A 6,000-nucleotide genomic window follows, 5' to 3' on the forward strand; every position below is an offset into this window, starting at 1 on the left:
CCCCAGCCTAAATCTGAGAGGTGTCGTTCTTCTCTAGTTCATCTACACGGTGACCCCCACTTACCCTGAACATGCACGTGGCATATATCACGTGCTCAACATCAAAGCCCGTGATCCAGGTCCTCTGGGTCTCCATTCTCAGCAGCTATCTGGGCATATAGAATAAACGACAATTCTCCGAGCTCTTTCTGAGGATCCCCCAACAATCTTCACAGCTGAAAGAACATTTAGTAATGACAGAAGAAGAGGGGAAGATGGACAATCCCTCTGCTAGCTCCCCAACCCAGAGATTAATAACATCGTAGGGGCCCAGAAAGCCTTAAAATTGTCTTTTTTAAACCCACTGAGACATAACTTTGATTTCTAGCAGTAAGAAGAAGTGAAGTTCAGCCAATCTGAGTCCTTAATAGAGATGGGAGACACAACACACCCTGTGCCCTTTTAGGCGACTCATAAAATTGAAATATCTTCCTTACCTCCCTGCAATCAATTCCATCCTTCTTTTCGAGGTTCTAAAAAATTTAGTAAAAAAATGCACACATGCACACAAAGTGTTAAACAACACTCAGATAAATGGCATTGCTCATGCCAGTTAATGATAGGTGGGTGTATGCCTCTCTAGGACTAGTCTATCACATTCCCTTGTGTAAAGACACCACGATTCAGTGACCCACTTTCCTGCTGGTGGCATTAGACTGTGTCTGGAGTTCCCTGGCTACAAGCATCGAGGTGGGAGGTATCTGGGATCAGCCACCTTGTGCACATGGTTGCATTTCTCTGGAGTCTATCCAGGAGCTGGACTGTAGATGTTGTAGATGATGGCAAGGTTCCTAAGTTAGTCCTTGGGCTAATGTGATCTGTGCCTCCCAGAAGGCCCGTGATGTCACCTTCCACCATTCTCCCCCTTTGTCACTCTGCTCCAGGACCTACAGTTTCCTCACTGTCCCTCAGACTCCCTGAGCATGCTCCTGCCTCAGAGCCTTGGCACTGAAGGCACCCCTTCCTTGCACTCTCCCACCAGACATTCTGATCACTCCCTCCTTTCACCCCTTCACCTCTTGGCTCACCCTTTTGGAAGCTACTATTATCTTTGGAGGAAGATTTCTAAATTACTGATTCTTATTTCTAATGATTACAGGATTATTTTGGTTTCCTATGTCCTGTGAAATCTGGTTGGGTATATGAGATTGCTCTAAGAATTTGATAACTTTGTTGTTCCACAGTGAAAATTGTAATTTGTGACTCATTTCTCCCGTGAATCTTCCTTTTTTCTTCACATTGGCTAGTGACACAGGAACTTGGAAGAGCTTCTATTACATGATATGTTGCAATATTCAAGTAAATCCTTGGGGTACTTCCCATTTTTTTTTAAACCACCAACTGACACATAAAGTTCTCTTACATATTATTCTGTTTCATTTTGTTTTATTTTCACTCTGACAATTATGAAAGATAGATTTGAGAAAAATGTAAGAGATAGCCTTTGCAAGTTCAGAGTCTTGCAGGAAATATCTAACATTGGCATCCTGTGAATTCTAGCAAAATATAAATAAACTAAGATAATGAAATTTAGGATGGCAGAGTGCTTGGCGTTAAGGTCTACTCTGGGTCAGATAAAATGCCGGCAGAATTTCAAAATGTATCAAGAGATAATCATGAAAATATCCTCATCAACAGAATTAAAATTGTACCAAGTACTGCAGTTATGCTAACCCAATTAGGAAGAGAATTTGAGACAAGATATTTAACTGTAAAATGAGTTTGCAGATTGTAAATACAAAGATTACATCTAGCAGAAAGAATGATGTGAAAATATAGGAAAGCTTAGATGGGTTGCCATGTTTAATTAATATCCTCAATCAAAAAGACAAATTATAAATAACAGTAAATATGTTTTAGGAAAATCCAAATGTTTTCTAATAAAAATAGAGCAAAATGGGAAATGGAAGATTGTACTAGATTACAGTTTGGGAAGTGGTGATTTAGAACTAATTAGAAGTTATAGGCTTTATAAAGGTTTAATAATTTCAGGGATTTCGGAGAAGAATATATTCATTTCCAGTATACACACACCATTTCAAAGACACACAATGGCCATGTTACCTGGAGGACAGTGGAACAATGACACAGAATATTCTATGTTCTGTTGTTCCTAGAGGCTCCTTCTTCAGCTCCAAGTAATCTATGCTGAAGTGCCTCTCTTCGGCAGAACGTGTAATTGGTTTTTATTATGAAAGGGCAGAGTTCAAGTAGAACACATAAGATGCACCCTGGGTCAGGGCAATTCAACTGTCCCAGTCAGAGGACATATGTCCCCCCACCCTCCAATGACATGGTCCAAACGCTGGTTCCAGGCCCCTCTGGCATGCTGCTTGCACTCCTTTTGGATCTCCCTGGAGAGTGCTTTCTTGTTAAATTCCTGCTCATGACTCCTCCTACTAAGGTCAGCTTCTGAAGAAGCTAACTTATACAAGTGACCGAAAAGGCTCCCTATCAAACCAATTAGTATCTGTATTTTAAGTCAAAGATGTATATTGTAGATGTATATAGTAGAATTAAATCCCAAAGCCCCAGAAGGTCACCTGACATAAGTCAGTTCCTACACATGGTTAAAAGATCTGTCCAACTGGGAAGGCACAGGGTGGCCTTCACAGGCTGCACAAAACAATGATAAGACATACATAAATAGCTAGTCCCATACCCAGATGTCAAAGAGATGGAGTTCTATACATGTAAATAATGTATCAGCTGGGGATAAGTTGAGCTTCAGTGTGTGCCACCTAGGGCATTCATGCGTATGCAGCCCTGTGGGCAAGAGGCCCTGGATTGGTCTCCTTGATCACTCTGAGTGATCACCACACAAAGTGGCAGTTAAAGTTTGGCAGATCTGAGAAGGAACGTCTGGAAGAATAGTAAAGATGACTCCAGGCATCAATCAGGGAGCTTCCCAGGAGTGGAGTGTGTTGGGAAAGGCACAAGATGAGCCAGGTAGGTTCAGGACTCAGGGTTAGGTGTTCGGTGTGGTGCTGTGCAGTCACTCTGCCAAAGGAAGCAAAGTGGGTGTGGTCTGCGCCATAAAGAATGCACTAGACAGCCTCAGATCCCACCGATGTAATCGCAGTGACCACTGAGGTGGCATGCGACGAGTACAGAGTGTGTCAGAGCAAATGGATGTACCTCAAGCAAGGGATGTAGTGCGTGTGGCTAAATGCCCAGCAACTGAACAATAAGCATGTCTGTCCCACATAGACCTCCTGAGACTGAGAATGTGCATGTCATAAAAGTGCTGAGGTGGATGCTCTGCCCAGAACAAACACAAAGGGACAAAAGGAAAGTGTTCTATGTCAGGCAGATGCCAAGGCCTGCCTCATGCCTGAGCAGGAAGCAGCCATCTGACTATCAATGACCAACAGAACCTTGACATCCTACCAGAGAATGAACAAATGTAGAAAGACCAGGACCCAGAACTACGCAAGGATGAGAATGCTGTCCGCTAGGAGTTCAGGTAGGAAGTGGAGTCAAGTCCATTGTCAGAGACTAGAGTTGATTGAGCTTGGCAATACTGGATGTTAGAGTGCAAAACGGAACTTAGAGAAATACGAGGAGAATATGATATTGGAAAGGGAAATATTTGAGAAGTATGCATGTCAGTGTAGCACTTTTCTTTATTATGTTTGAAAGAAAATGTTTTTAAATGCCACTCAGGGAAAATAGTCTTTATGAGTGGTGATATGCCAGCTCCAACCCCGCCATACAGAAAAAGGCAGCATAAGATCTCAATCAACTATTTGATAGAAGATTACGTTCTTTGTTGAGTTCAAGTTCATAGTATTAACCTAAGTGTGTCCAGAGGGGGGTGACTCACATTCTATTTTGCTGAAACAAGAAAATATATATATTCCCTTCACTTCTTTCCCCAGGTTACACTTACTATCTGTTATTGTGTGTGGGTGCAAACAACCATGTGAGTATTGATTGCTGTTTCTCCAAAATGGTCTGGGGACCATCAGCCTGTTACCTATGAGGTTGGAATTGAAAATCCCAATTTTCATCCCAGACATAATGAATCAGAATTCATCTAGGCAGGTCCAGAGATTTTCATTGTTGACCAGAATTTCCAGATGATTTTATTTATTGGGCTTTGGGAATGTTATGTCTGAGAAATATTATTATATAAGGAATTTGGTATTTAGATAACAAATTGCTTTGATAGTAACATTTGAATGTGGCAACTATTTATATTTTCTATATTTTGTGGGTAAAACCACCAACTGCCAATTCTCCCAAAAGACCACTAACATAACCCATTGACAAAGTAAAGCTGAGTTTATTGCTTAGGGCAGTGAGAGAATCTACTACGTAGTTCTGACGGTGTCTTAGGAGCTTTTGAGAGGAGGGCAAAGGTTTTGGCTGGAGTGGTGTTTTAAAATAAATGTCAATGTTAAATGTTTAAATGTTAATGGGGGTGCATTGGTCATCGCATTGGATTATGTTCATTTGTTACAGGTTAAAATTGGTGGACATAGAAAGAAAAAAATAGAGTCATAAAGATATGCTATTGTTTGGTGAGAAAAGACTTGCGTGATGAGAAGAGGTAAGCAATCTATTGGCCAAGAGGGGGATAATGAGGACTAATTGACTGGTCTGTTCTTCAAATAAATAGATTTTAGGGAAGATCTTAATATAAGCCATAAAGTCACTTGCAATTTCATCTTCCTACATAAGAGTTTCCTGGAAGTTTCCTGGAATAGGAAATTGTGCCGATGCAAAGAATAAAATCGTACCAGTAGAGAGAGGAACTGTGTGGTTGTAGATGATTTTAAGTTCTCAAGACTGGGGTCTGAAGTTATCTGTATTCCATTAACTCTGAAATGTGCCTTGTGTCCATTTCAATGCAGGAAGATCTAAACCACAATTTCCAGAAGGAAACAGACTCTAACCAGGCACTCAGACATACTCTTCCAACAGGGGCTGAGCAGGGAGACATATGGGAGACAAGATACTTTGTGTATCTCTCAAGTCTAATGTCTCTGTGCTGAGGGGGAAGGAAATTGATCCTTTTGTTCTCTGATTTCTCTGTGGAAAGGTGAGAAAATATTTCAATTTTTGAGATGAGCTGCTGGTAAAGGATGTGCTTTATCACATTACATAACATGGCATCCAACCTCAGGTTTGACATATTTTTTTGAGCAACGGTGTCACTCAAATCTGGTATACTTTACACGTCACACACAATCTATGAGCCTGGACACTGATAATGTTGTTGAGTATAAATTAACAAATGGAATAGAAGCAACCAGTCAGCTTACTTCGGAGCAGGCTTTGTGGGCAAACTTGAGTAATGTTTGATCCTGAGCTATTTCACAAACATGGGGCATCAGTACCAAAGGGTCATTAGTTCTCAAAGTGCTGATCTAGGGTCCCCATGTTTTTTTGATAAGAAATAGATAATAGATAGATGATAGATGATAGATGATAGATAGATAGATAGATAGATATAGGTGGGTGGATGGATGGCTGGCTGGATGGTTGGATGGGTGGGTGGATGAATGAAGGCAGAGTGTGGTTGGAGAGGTTTCCATGGTGGAGACTATAGGATCTTCTTACATTCCAGAGATCTTCCAACCTAAGTGGGCAGGACAACGTCCTAACTGAAACTGGATCTGGAAGTTAGAACAAGCAGGATGACAAAGAAAAGAACAAAAATGCTAGATGATATTTGCTAGAACAGAGTTTCCCTGAGTTTTCATGCTATGGTTCATAGAGAAAATAGTATTTGTAAAATATGCCAGTTAAAACAAAAACCAGGCCCAGGAGTCCCTCCTACCCTGAGGGATGAATATCTCAACAGAGTGTACCCACTGCAGAACCAGCTGGGAAGCTCTGATCTAGAAGAAGGTGCATCTTCTATGAGGCTGTTCTCTGATTCCACAATCAGGGAGGAAGAGAGGCCATCAAACTCATCAAGTTTGAGAACATTCACTGAGGCCCATTCATAGA

Source organism: Nyctereutes procyonoides, unplaced genomic scaffold (genome assembly GCF_905146905.1).
Source record: "Nyctereutes procyonoides isolate TBG_1078 unplaced genomic scaffold, NYPRO_anot_genome, whole genome shotgun sequence".
NCBI lineage: Eukaryota > Metazoa > Chordata > Mammalia > Carnivora > Canidae > Nyctereutes > Nyctereutes procyonoides.